Below are 15,106 nucleotides of genomic sequence, written 5' to 3' on the forward strand. Positions count from 1 at the left end.
CCTTAAATATAATGAAATCGGTGATAAGTTATATTGCTATAGTATATTAGTCTTTCTTATGGAGACCTTCCTCTTTGTATGTTCTCAGTAGAAAGCATATTTTGGATCTTTTTTTGGTAGAAGCAATGTCTTTATGCTGACACATCCAGACGATAACCCAGAATCCATGGGGACTAATAATAACACCCATTTGCAGGATGACTGACTCAGAAAATGAGTCAATTCATTAATAGAACTCAGATAACTGAAATTTTAACCTCATAAGAGTAGCTTCTAGGTACTGTCTTAGCTAATGAGTCACAAATTTTATAAATTTACATGTGGTCTTTCCAAACCCAGTTAATAAGCATTTAAGTTCATCCTAGGGCATTTTATAACCAAGGACCCATTTTGGTGGTAGCAAGAATCTCTTTACGCACTTGCAAATTGAGCAGTTAAAATATTGGCATCTTTTATATAAATAATTGGGAATTCATAAAGAGCAAAGCACAGATATTGAGAATGTTTTGGTGAACAGAGATAAGCAAGCAATGTGCTACATTAATTTTTAAGACTCTACACATTAATTTCTTCAAATAATTGCATCTCTCATGCTTGCCTTAGTTTTGAACACATTTTGATAAATCATATTTATTTAATAATATTTGATCATGCAAAATTAAACACATTTAGCTTTTCCTTATAATAGAATACCCACTTAAGATTTCTTTTTGCCTTAAGACAGTTTCAAAAGCCCATGGGGGCCTAGATTCCTGAACACCTATTTAAAAACTATAAACATGAGAGAAATCTCCTAAATATTGCTGAATCAAGTTACTTTCTCAATTTGAAACTCTATTGATCCATTCTGAGATGCTCTGTTACAGCTTCAGTGATCTGAGCAGAAATAATAGTCACCAAATCACACTCTTGGTCACACAGAACCCATTTAAAAACTGAAAAATGGGGTTTATTTGGGGTGACTTAAGACAGTTGGCAGTCTTTAAAATTAAAAAAAAAATAAAATAAAGCAAAGAAAGAGAAACAAAAGCATAAGCATACATGTTAATATTTATTTTATTGTAATTTGCATAAATTATATAAATTCTTTATGGTTGCTCATTACTTGTCTAGGTCTTTGCCTTTCATTTTCCTATAATCAACTTCCAGACTTAGAAAACTGCTTATCATTTTCCAAAAATGCTATACTATTTTGTTCCTGGATGCTTTTGCATATGCTCTTGCTTCTAAATGCAACATTTTTTTCCCCAGAATTCTTCTGTATAAATCATCCTTCAGGACCATAACCAAGGATTTCTCGTGTAAATATTTTGTGACTCCCCAAAGTCATAAATGTCTTCAGGTTGCTTTTTGTATAACTCTATCAGTATTTAGTGCACTGTGCTGAGATCATGGATTTTATTATTTTTATCTTCTAGTTAGATGTGAGCTCCTCTAGCAAAAAGACTTTGCTTGGTTCACCTAAGATTGACTATCATAGATCTGGAATAGAGGTTGTAGAAATGAGTAAATGAGTGAATGAACAAATGAAGAAATAGAGCCATAAACTTCAGTGATTCTGTATGCATCGCCATATGATTTAGCCAAACTCCAAAAAATACATACATGATAAACTAAATAGGAAATCTCTAAGCAAGAAGTTAAGTCAATCAATTCAATTAGTTATTAATTATTGCCATTACATTACAGGCCGATCATTTCAGTTATTCTAATGGTCCAATCAGTTTCATCACTGCCTGAGTTACTATGTATTCCAGCCCCTATTCTGGAGTCAAAACTGACCAGGAAACTTGGAGTTTCCTCTTGAAAGCTGAAATTACCACTGAATAAGGCACAGATTAACCAAATGATTAAAAAAAAACATTAGAAAGTTGGCACAACAGTTACCTCTTCTCAGCAGTAAGATGTGGTATAAAGACGGAGGTTTTGGAGTCAGACAGTTATGGCTTCAGTTCCTGAAAATTTTACCTTCTAAATGTGGGACCTTGAATAAGACACCTTTCTTAGTCTTCTGTTTATTCATTTATTTTTATTTTAAAAAGTTGAATACTGACATGCACCTCATGCGTGGGGGTGGAGGAAGGGCATGAGACTGATGAGATAACATGAAAAATGCCTAGTTTCATGTCTGACCCATAGCAATTAATAAATAGTAGTTTAATCGTTTTACCACCATTTTTTTCTTTACTAACACTCCTCCTTTGCTTGCATTCAAAAACCTACTGAATGCTGGAGCAGTTTGGTGGAGAATCACAGATGCCATCCAAACTTCCTTTACGCTTGAATATAGTAGAAGTTGAACTGGTGTAAGCGTACTGAGCATAATAATTACAGTTGATTCTTCAACAACATGGGGTTTAAAGGTACCAATTCGCCCCCATGCAGTCAAAAATCCATGTATGTAAGTTTTTACTCCCCCCCAAATTAACTGCTAATAGCACACTGTCTACCAGAAGCCTTACCAATAGCATAAACAATTGATTAACACATTTTATAAGTCACATGCATGACATACTGTACTTACAATAAAGTAAGCTAGGGGAAAGGATACATTATTAAGAAAATCATAAGGAAGAGAAAAAACATTTACAGGATTGGACTGTACTTATCGACCAAAATCCATGTATAAGTGGACCTGTGTAGTTCAAATCCATATTGTTCAAAAGTAAACTGTATTTTCTTTCCTCCCTCTATCGCTCCCTCTCCTTCTTCCTTTTTTCTTTCTCTTTCTCCTCTTCCTCCTGCTCTTCCTGCTCACCCCCCTTTTTCCTATGAATCTGAGCAAATCTAAGCAATACAAAGACATCTTAAAATTAAAAGTTCATCTTTATGAAAATGTTAGAGTGTCTGCCCTCATTCCAACTAAAGTAGTTAATCATCTGTAATCTTTATTTCTATATAAAGTATTTTCCAGATTCATAGTAAAGTGCTTAAAGCTCATCACAAGCTGATTAAAATACTTTGTATTCTCCCATCAAAACATACTTAATGAGGGCGCCTGGGTGGCTCAGTTAGTTAAGTGTCTGCCTTCAGCTCAGGTCATGATCTCGGGGTCCTGGGATCGAGCCCCACATTGGACTCCCTGCTCATCGGGGAGTCTGCTTCTCCCTCTCCCTCTGCTCCTCCCTACCTCTCTCTCTCTCTGTCTCAAATAAATAAATCTTTAAAAAAAAAAACCCAAAACGTACTTAATGTGCTTAAACGTACTTTACAAGTCTGCTGTTTGTTATTCACCTTAGTCAAAAAAATTGTATTAGCTAATTTGTTTAATTTTGTGTAAACAAAACAACCAATTGGTTGATGAATCTTTCACTTTTCAGCTCATTGTTTGAACATTAGGTAGGTAGATACAAATTAAATCATGCCACTGAAGCAGGCACGATAGGGAGGCATTTTCTAGTACTGGCAGGGATTATAGCTGCTGAGATAGACTTTTAAGGTATCAGACAACTGTTTCATAGAGAATGGTTAATAAACACTAATTAAGTCAGCAAAAAAAAAAAAAAAAAAAAAAAACACCTTGGGGGAAGATCAATATTATTAAGTGTTTAAATGGCTTTTCACATTTACTGAATCTATGTGCAATTGGGCAAGCTGCAATTTCTCTTTTGCTTTCCTACTTTCTCCTCTCCTTTCATTTAAACGGAAAGTTGGCTTGAAGTTTACATTTCTAATCATCTCTTATGAGATAGACAACTTGTTTAAGTTGTCACATATATATTGTGTATTTCATAACCTTGTCCAACTCTGAGTTACTGAATGTGGTCAATACGTAAAGCTGATAAATCTGGTAAGATTAAGAATGAATATTGGGGCACCTGGGTGGCTCAGTCAGTTAAGCTGCTGCCTTCGGCTCAGGTCATGATCTCAGGGTCCTGGGATCGAGCCCCACCTTGGGCTCCCTGCTCAGCTGGGAGTCTGCTTCTCCCTCTGTCCTTACTCCTGCTCATTTTCTCTCTCAAATAAATAAATAAAAATCTTTTTTAAAAAAGAATGTATAATAACAAAACAAAAAAAGATTCCCACTTGCTTCCTCCAACGTAGAGCTCCATGCTCAGTGGGGAGTCTGCTTGTTCCTCTCCCTCTCCTCCTACCCCTTCCTCTGTTCATGTTCTCTCTAACTTATATAAACAAATAAAATCTTTTAAAAATCCCACAAAATGTTTTAACCATTTTAAGTTGCTTTTTCTTGACCCAGCATTCAGTTGGTAGCTGTAAACCTTTCCCAGTGTTCTGACAAGGTTAGTTCTAACAATTTCTGCTTACTTTTGGATGTTTTGTCAGGTGATGGGAGCTTGGAGGTGCTCACTCTGCCATTTTGCTTACATTATTCAATACTATGTTTTGTTTTATTTTAAAAGCATATTAAAGAAATGTTTATTTATAATTCACATACTATACAATTCACCCACCTAAAGTGTACAATCTAATGGTTTTCAATATATGCATAGGGTTGTGCAACTATCTCTGGAAAAGAGCATGGAGCCCGATGCAGGGCTCCATCCCAGGACCCTGAGATCATGACCTGAGCTTAAGTCTGATGTTTAACCAATTGAGCCACCCAGGCACCCCTTGTGGAATTTTTATTTGCCCTTGTCCTACCCCCTCCCTGATAGCCAGTATTCCTAGAGTGGATTCCTGATCCCTAGTTCTGAATGCAGAAGTGATCTTATCTGCAAATAATTGCATAGATCTGTTCTAATCTATCTAGGGCTCCCTAAAGGACTTATGGCACTGTCTCTGTTTTGCCTAAGTTGGAACTCACCCTAGCCAGAAAAGCAGGAGATGGTTGGGGAAAAAGATTAGGATTTACTCATAAAATAGACCACCTATAGCCTGGAAGAAATAAAGAAACAAACACATACAAAGAAACCAGAGGGTATGGCCCATCCAATTTGACAGAAATTGTCCCAGCAGAAGTCTAGACATTAGAATGACAAGATAAAGCTTTAAAACAACTGTCTTAAATATGTTCAAAGAGCTAAGAATTAAAGGAAATCAGGAAAACAATGCATAAACAAAATGATAATATGAACAGAGAGATAAAAATTATAAAAGGAACCAAACAAATTCTGGAGCTGAAAAGTACAACTAAAATGAAGATTTCACTAGAGAAAATGAACAGCAGATATGAGCAGGCAGAAGACAGAATCAGGAAACATGAGGATAAGACAGTTGGTACTTTCCAGTCTGTGGAGTATAAAACAGAATGAGAAAAGTAAATAGAGCCTAAGAGATCTGTGGGACACTATCATGTGGACCAACATCTGCTGTTTGGGAGTTCCAGAGGAGAGAAAGAGGCAGAAAGCATATTTGAGTAGTAACAGCTGAAAGCTTCCCAGCCAAACTGAGATACATATTCATCCTAATTCTAAGTGAATTCAAAGCCCATTAGAATTGCTTACATAAAAATCTACACTTCTAATTCTCTGATTTCATCATCTTCATGACCTTCATTCTTAATCCACCTCAGCTACCTATTCCAACAGCCTCACAACAGCCTTCCACATCAATCAGAATTGCTCTTTCTCTGAAACAAGAAATTCAATAACCCACTTGCACTACACAAGCCCAGCTCTTATGGCTACCTTACTTAGTTACTCTCATTACAATTATTCTTTAGCAGCATCAAGACCTTCAGCCTTGTGATTCTCCCATGTTCTTGACCCCTCAATCCTATCCTGTCTTTCTCTTTCCTAATCCAGTTTTGATGTTATACTCTACCTTTTCAAATCTATTGATTCTTGCCCATAACATCTTTCCATGACATCGTAGTTTGCCAAACCTTTTATGTCTGTACCTTGGCCACTGTTGGCTATACCTATATATAGTCATATATTTATTTACTACATTGAAATCTGGAAATGTGTGGCCTTTCTCTTCAATCAGAGGATCAATTCTTCTATATTTCCCTAGTCAGTTAATCTTCTATTTTTCATAGTACCATGTCTTCCTCAGAATTTCTTCCTTCTTGTGGGCACCGGGGTGGCTCAGTTGGTTAAGCCTTTGGCTCAGGTCATGATTCCAGAGTCCCAGGATCGATTCACACATCGGGCTCTCTGCTCAGCGGGGAGTCTGCTTCTCCCTCTGACCACCCCCCAGTGCTTTCTCTCTCTCACTCTCACTCTCAAATAAATAAATAAAATCTTTAAAAGAAAAAAGAATTTCTTCCTTCTTTACAAACCTTCAACAAAGCCACCTCTCTCCTCGCTTTTGATAGAGAATCTCAGCTAAACTATTAATTATCCCCTCCATGTTTTTAACCTGTCATTTGATTATGGCTCTTTCTTATCAACATTTTAACATACTCAAATATTTTCCAACCTCAATAGATCTCACTAACGCCCATATCCAAGTATCCTTGCCTCAGATAGCAACCCATCCCCCATTTTATAAGTGCATGCTGCTTCAATGGATTATCCCAAACTATCTTTATATCCTAACTTCCTAACATCTTCTTAATGCAGTAAATATAGTTTTCCCTTCTGAACACCCAAAAGCTGACCAATGTGATCACTGAATTACAAATGGCTGAATTCAATGGACAGTCTGCATATATTATGCTACTTAGTCATCTTCAGTATTTGCACTATTTACTAATCCCACTTTGAAATACTCTTTTTTTGGCTTCCATGATACCCAATGCCCTTGGCATTCTCAAAAACATTTCTTGGTTTTTCTTTCCAACTCTTAAATATTGAGAATTTAAGGGATGCTTTTACTATACCTTTCTTTTCTTTCCCTCAGTCAGTGATTCTCAAATATTTTGGGGATTTGGGGTAAAAGTCATGTCTTAGTAGTAGACTTGCAAGAACAACAGATCTCCATCTTCTTCATCAATAAGCATGTCAAAAGACACCTGGTTTCACCATTGGTAGGAGTGCCAACACATAAGACCAACAAGAGATTTATTTCAACAGAGCTATTGGTAGTCAGAGAAATAACAAGTAATAAATACTGGTTTTGAAATCTAGGCTCAACAGGCATAGACGATGTCTTCATTCACTATCAGGTAACAATTTGTGGATATATGGAAGAATCCATGGAAACTAATAGCAATATTTGCAGAAGGAGACTTCTTGTAAATCAGATTTGGATTCTTTTTACAATAATTGGTTAAGGCTAGGACATATTGATGGAATATGGAATTGGGTAAGTATAACATCTAATAAAAAGAAAAGTAGTTTCATGCAGTTGGCATTAAGTAAAGAGAACTTACAGTGTTATATTAGTTTCAAGTGTACAATATAGTGATTCAACAACTCCATACATCACCCAGTGTTCATCATGACAAGTGCACCCCTTAATCCCCATCACCTATTTCACCCCTCTACCTACCCCCTTCTATTTGCTAACTATCAGTTTGTTCTCTATAATTAAGAGTCAATTTATTGGTTTTTCTCTCTTGTTTTTTCCCTTTTCTCACTTGTTTTGTCTCTTGAATTCCACAGATGAGTGAAACCATATGGCATTTGTCTTTCTCTGACTGACTTAATTCACTTAGCATTATATTCTCTAGCTCCATTCATGTCATTGCAAATGGCAAGATTTCATTATTTTTATGGCTGAATAATATTCCATATATATACATATATATATATACTCCACATCTTCTGTATTCATTCATGAATCGATGGACACTTGGGCTGCTTCCATATCTTGGCTATTGTAAACAACGCTGCAATAAACACAGGGGTGCATATATCCCTTTGAATTAGTGTTTTTATATTCTTTGGGTAAATACCTAGTAGTGTGATTATTAGATGATAGGGTAGTTCTATTTTTAACTTTTTGAGGAAACTGCATACTATTTTCCACAGTGGCTGCACCAGTTTGCATTCCCACAAACAGTGCACAAGAGTTCCTTTTTCTCCACATCTTCACCAACACTGGTTTTTTGTTTGTTTTGTTTTGTTTTGTTTTTTGGGGGGAGAGAAGGGTAGAGGGAAGGGGGAGAATCTTAAGCAGGCTCAACACTCAGTGTGGACTCAGATGCAGGACTCCACACAGGGCTCAATCTCACAACCTTGAGATGGTGACCTGAGCCAAGATCAAGAGTCAGATGCTTGGGGCGCCTGGGTGGCTCAGTCAGTTAAGCGTCTGCCTTTGGCTCAGGCGGTGGTCCCAGGGTCCTGGGGTCGAGCCCTGCATTGGGCTCCCTGCTCGGCGGGAAGCCTGCTTTTCCCTCTCCCACCCCCCCTGCTTGTGTTCCCTCTCTCACTGTGTCTCTCTCTGTCAAATAAATAAATAAAATCTTAAAAAAAAAAAGAGTCAGATGCTTAACTGACTGAACCACCCAGGCACCCCATCTTTTTATTTTTTAATTTATTTTTTTAACTTTTAAAATTTTATTGAGGTATAATTTATATAATGTAAAATGCACCCATTTTAAACATACAGTCCAGTGAGTTCTGACCAGTGTATATACTTGTATAACCACAATCATAATCAGTATATTGAACATTTATTTCTTTTTTTTTTTTTTGATGTTTATGGTTTCTGTTCTCACATTTAAGCCTTTAATCTATTTTGAATTTATTTTTGTGTGTGGTGTTAAAGTGATCCACTTTCTTTCTTTGCATGTTACTATCCAGTTTCCCAACACAGTGTATTGAAGAGACTGTTCTTTTCCCATTGGATATTATTTCCTACCTTGTCAAAGATTAATTGACCATATAGAATTAGTTATGGTTTTAAAGGAGATACTGAGTATTTATCCTTTCTCAGCTCTATCCTACAAAGAATTACTCATTTTACCTGTTGAAGCCTCTCCTACTGCTCTCAGGGCATAAACTCTGGTTGCAGAGTCTTTTCACATGAATTTCAATTAATTTTTTAAGGTAGCTCTTTTCCTCTAATTTTTTAATTTAGATAAAATTTTCCTCTAACTAAAGGAACAATTATATCAGTAAAGCATCATTTTCAGGTGAAATCTTCATAGACTTAATATTTATGCATTAAGAAGAAAGTCAATTTAATTTTAAAACAAATATAGTTTCTTGAAAAAATCATATTAACATGTAGTCAGAGAATTTATTATAAAAAGATTAATCTTCCTGTAGCATGTCTATTGTCATTTTAAATATCTGCTCAAATCAATTAACTGCATCCACGATAGTTTTTAAACTATAGGTATATATTATATAGGTAGGTATATTATATATACCTACCTATAGGTATGTACCAAGGCTCTCCAAAAAAGTTACCTCAACCTTTACTTCCAGGCTTGTCTCTTAGAAGATTTACTGAATGAACAAACAAAAAGAACCTTGCTTTCCAACATATCTTCTCATATCCAACCCTGTAGTTTTATTTATTGTACTATATATCCCTCTTGGAAGGCCCATCTTACTCTTATTTACCTATTTAAATGCTATTTATACCCAAAACCTTGACTAAGTGTATTTGCTTTAAAAGTTTTTGACTGAGCACTCAGCCCATTGTGATCTATTTCTTCCTAGATTCCCTTGAACAAAATAAGATTATGTTTTAAATAAGATAATATATAGAATGTGCTATACCAAGCATACATGTTTTGCAGGTATTTATATTTGGAGGATATGACCACTGCAATTTATTGCCATTTTGACTATTCTCATAACAGTATACACTGGTCTTTACTGTTATTTAACCTCTCAGGTTGTTCAATGCCCCCCCCCCCCCCGCCCAACTAGGTTATTATCTAGGGACCATAGCTCTACTTCACATTGAATACAGCTACCAACACACAATGTTCAATGAATCATTTAAAAAGTAAAAATTGAAGAAAAGGAAAGGAAGAAAGGAGAGAGAGAAGGAAGGAAAAGCAGAAGCAAAAAAATTATAAAACATGGAACAAGTAAAGTGGTCCTCATTGATCACTAACCTCCAAGTCACTTTATAAACACATTAACACATTTTCAAAATAGCCTAAAGATTTCAGTTGGTGAATTAATGGTTGTAAAATTGCTTAAATATTATACAATACTATACAGATATAGGCATTAAAAACTAATCTAAATCTGATACCAGAATAGCTTCTGCACTCAATACTGTTGAATTGAATTGTCTTATGAATTTGTCCCACACCACTCTGTCCCTTAGTAAATTTAGTGAAAATTGTGCAATACTTGTGGGATTTAGAATGGTTCAGAGTGAATTCTAATGAAATTCTGTGAAGAGTCAGTCATCCTATTACTAGGAGATACTTGTCTTTCTTTCCAGAGAGACAACTTAAAAGTCCTTAACTACAGACAAGAGATTTGCTATAGAGCCAGGATGTTAAAAACTCACTTCAAATCTTCTTACCCCTTTAAATATACATTTGAGAAAGCAAGCTATGACTGTGAAAGGGGTTGTTTGATTTTTTAGGTCACCTAAAAGTCCCCATTACAGGTTCCACAATAGGTATTTTACAATAAACATGTATTTACACGAAATGTAAGATCCTTTATGCAAATATGCTTTTAAAATCTAGTATAGGGGCACCTGGGATGCTCAGTCAGTTAAGCATCTGACTTCGGCCCAGGTCATGATCCTGGGATTGAGCCCCACATTGGCTCCCTACTCAGTGGGGAGTCTGCTTCTCCCTCTCCCTCTGCCCCTCCCCCCACTCATGCACATGCATGCTCTCTCTCTCTCTCAAATAAATAAGTGAAATCTTAAAAATCTAGTATAAGTTTCTATATATTTGAGCAGGTCTTCTGTTGCCAATTGTGGTTACTATAAAAATAAACAAATCACAGAGTTGCTATTACATCCTTAGAATTGTTTTAAATAACGTATGGGACAAGAAGAAGAAAATGAAAAAAATAATTTAATTTCCAGAGAGATTTAGTTAAAAGGGGATACTTTTAAATAAAAGAAAGTTTACATGTCTGCACGTTTTTAAAATATTAACATAATTTTACATCCATATGTAAAACTTTAAATTCCCTTCTATTACCTTTTGAGTGTCTTTAAAATGCTGTCCAGTTGAAGTACCTCTTGTTTGCATTTCCTAGGTGATAGTTTTTCTATTTGAAATGTTTTAAATTTATTTTTAGAGGTCATTTAAATTTAAATATTGTAGCAAAGGTTCTAATTTGGAACTACTTTTTGCAATAATGATTCTAAAATACAATAGTTTAAAAATACATAGTCAACAGAATAGTTTCAGCAGCGTGTTGGGTAAGATACTCTGAAAAGTCTTCTTGCCACAAAACAAGTAAACTCTCATGAAATGAGATTGTCAGTGCCTGTGTTCAAACTTCCCTTCTTTAAAAAGACACAGTCAGAGGAGGAGCAAGATGGTAGAGGCATAGGAGACCTAGATTTTGTCTGGTCCCAGGAAGTCAGGTAGAGAGGTATCAAACCATTCTGAACACCTACGAACTCAACAGGAGATCAAAGAAAACAGTAGCAGAAACTCTCTGAACAGAAAAGCGATCACTTTCTGGAAGTTTCAGGTCTCTTCTGATTTCTTTAGTGTATATTTTTCTGGGGTCATTGTTACCCTGTTAGCATTTTGTTCTTTCATTCATCTGTTCTCACCTGGACAAAATAACAAGATGGAAAAACTCACCTCATCAAAAAGGAACAATAGGCAGTACTGACTGCCAGGGACCTAATCAATACAGACATTAGTAAGATGTCAGAACAAGAGTTCAGAATGATAATTATAAAGATACTAGCTGGGCTTGAAAAAAGCATGGAAGATACTAGGGAAACCCTTTCTGGAGAAATAAAAGAACTAAAATCTAACCACGTTGAAATCAAAAAGGCTATTAATGAGGTGCAATAAAAAATGAAGGCTCTAAATGCTAAGATCAATGAGGCAGAAGAGAGAATTAGTGATATAGAAGACCAAATGATGGAGAATAAAGAAGCTGAGAAAAAGAGAGATAAACAACTACTGGATCATGAGGGCAGAATTCGAGAGATAAGTGATACCATAAGACAAAACAATATTAGAATAATTGGGATGCCAGAATAAGAAGAAAGAGAGAGAGGGGCAGAAGGTATACTGGAGCAAATTATAGCAGAGAACTTCCCTTATTTGGGGAAGGAAACAGGCATCAAAATCCAGGAGGCACAGAGAACCCCCACTCAAAATCAATAAAAATAGGTCAATACCCCGACACCTAATAGTAAAACTTACGAGTCTCAGAGACAAAGAAAAAATCTTGAAAGCAGCTCAGGACAAGAGGTCTGTAACCTACAATGGTAGAAATATTAGATTGGCAACAGACCTATCTACAGAGACCTGGCAGGCCAGAAAGGACTGGCATGATATATTTAGAGCACTAAACAAGAAAAATATGCAGCCAAGAATACTATATCCAGCTAGGCTGACACTGAAAATAGAAAGAGAGATAAAAAGCTTCCAGGACAAACAAAAACTAAAGGAATTTGTAAACACGAAACCAGCCCTACAAAAAATCTTGAAAGGGGTCCTCTAAGCAAAGAGAAAGCCCAAAAGTAACATAGACCAGAAAGTAAGAGAGACAATATACAGTAACAGTCACCTTACAGGCAATACAATGGCACTAAATTCCTATCTTTCAATAGTTACCCTGAATGTAAATGGGCTAAATGCCCCAATCAAAAGACACAGGCTATCAGATTGGATAAAAAAACAAGACCCGTTGATATGCTGTCTGCAAGAGACTCATTTTAGACCCAAAGACACCTCCAGATTAAAAGTGAGGGGGTGGAAAACTATTTACCATGCTAATGGACAACAAAAGAAAGCTGGGGTGGCAATCCTTACATTAGACAAATTAGATTTTAAACCAAAGACTATAATAAGAGGTGAGGAAGGCACTATATCATACATAAAGGGTCTATCAAACAAGAAGATCTAACAATTGTAAATATCTATGCCCCTAACATGGGAGCAGCCAATTATATAAGGCAATTAATAACAAAAGCAAAGAAACACATTGACAACAATACAGTAATAGTAGGGGACTTTAACATCCCCCTCACTGAAATGGACAGATCGTCTAAGCAAAAGATCAACAAGGAAATAAAGACTTTAAATGACACACTGGACCAAATGGACTTCACAGATATATTCAGAACATTCCATCCCAAAACAACAGAATACACATTCTTCTCTAGTGCTCATGGAACATTCTCCAGAATAGATCACATCCTAGGTCACAAATCAGGTCTCCACCAGTACCAAAAGATTGGGATCATTCCCTGCCTATTTTCAGACCACAATGCTTTGAAACTAGAACTCAATCACAAGAGGAAAGTCGGAAAGAACTCAAATACATGGAGGTTAAAGAGCATCCTACTAAAGAATGAATGGGTCAACCAGGAAATTAAAGAAGATTTAAAAAAATCATGGAAACCAATGAAAATGAAAACACAACTGTTCAAAATCTTTGGGATGTAGCAAAGGCGGTCCTAAGAGGAAAGTATATAGTAATACAAACCTTTCTCAAGAAACAAGAAAGGTCTCAAATACACAACCTAACCCTACACCTAAAGGAGATGGAGAAAGAACAGGAAATAAAGCCTAAACCCAGCAGGAGACTCATACAGGAATTCAGTAAAGTGGCAGGATATAAAATCAATGCACAGAAATCAGTTGCATTTATATATACCAACCAGAAGACAGAAGAAAAAGAAATTAGGGAGTCGATCCCATTTACAATTGCACCCAAAACCATAAGATACCTAGGAATAAATCTAACCAAAGAGACAAAGGATCTATACTCAGAAAACTATAAAATACTCATGAAAGAAATTGAGGAAGACACAAAGAAATGGAAAAATGTGCCATGCTCATGGATTGGAAGAACAAATATTGTAAAGATGTCAATGCTACCTAGAGCAATCTACACATTCAATGCAATCCCTATCAAAATACCATCCACTTTTTTCAAAGAAATGGAACAAATAATCCTAAAATTTGTATGGAACCAGAAAAGACCCCGCATAGCCAGAGGAATGTTGAAAAAGAAAAGCAAAGCCGGTGGTATCACAATTCCGGACTTCCAGCTCTATTACAAAGCTGTCATCATCAAGACAGTATGGTACTGGCACAAAAACAGACACATAGATTAATGGAACAGAATAGAGAGCACAGAAATGGACCCTCAACTCTATGGTCAACTAATCTTCAACAAAGCAAGAAAGAATGTCCAATGGAGAAAAGACAGTCTCTTCAACAAATGTTGTTGGGAAAATTGGACAGCCACATGAGAAGAATGAAACTGGACCATTTCCTTACACCACACACAAAAATAGACTCCAAATGGTTGAAAGACCTAAATGTGAGACAGGAGTCCATCAAAATCCTAAAGGAGAACACAGGCAGCAACCTCTTTGACCTCAACTGCAGCAACTTCTTCCTAGAAACATCACCAAAGGCAAGGGAAGCAAGGGCAAAAATGAACTATTGGGACTTCATCAAGATAAAAAGCTTTTGCACAGCAAAGGAAACAGTCAATAAAACCAAAAGACAACCAACAGAATGGGAGATGATATTTGCAAATGACATATCAGATAAAGGCTAGTATCCAAAATCTATAAAGAACTTATCAAACTCAACACATAAAGAACAAAGAATCCAATCAAGAAATGGGCAGAAGACATGAACAGACATTTTTCCAAAGAAGACATCCAAATGGCCAACAGACACATGAAAAAGTCCTCAACATCACTTGGCATCAGGGAAATCCAAATCAAAACCTCAATGAGATACCACCTCACTCAGAATGGCTAAAATTAACAAGTCAGGAAATGACAGATGTTTATGAGGATGCAGAGAAAGGAGAACCCTCCTACACTGTTGGTGGGAATGGAACTGGTGCAGCCACTCTGGAAAACTGTATGGAGGTTCCTCAAAAAGTTGAAAATAGAACTACCGTATGACCCAGCAATTGCACTACTGGGAATTTACCCCAAAGATACAAATGTAGTGATCTGAAGGGGTACGTGCACCCCCATGTTTATAGCAGCAATGTCCACAATAGCCAAACTGTGGAAAGAGCCAAGATGTCCATCGACAGATGAATGGATAAAGAAGATGTGGTATATATATATAATGGAATATTATGCAGCCATCAAAAAAAAAAAAAAACCACCATGAAATCTTGCCATTTGCAATGATGTGGATGGATCTAGAGGG

This window comes from Mirounga leonina, unplaced genomic scaffold (assembly GCF_011800145.1).
Source record: "Mirounga leonina isolate KUSES-001 unplaced genomic scaffold, KU_Mleo_1.0 Mir_174, whole genome shotgun sequence".
Classification (NCBI taxonomy): Eukaryota; Metazoa; Chordata; class Mammalia; order Carnivora; family Phocidae; genus Mirounga; species Mirounga leonina.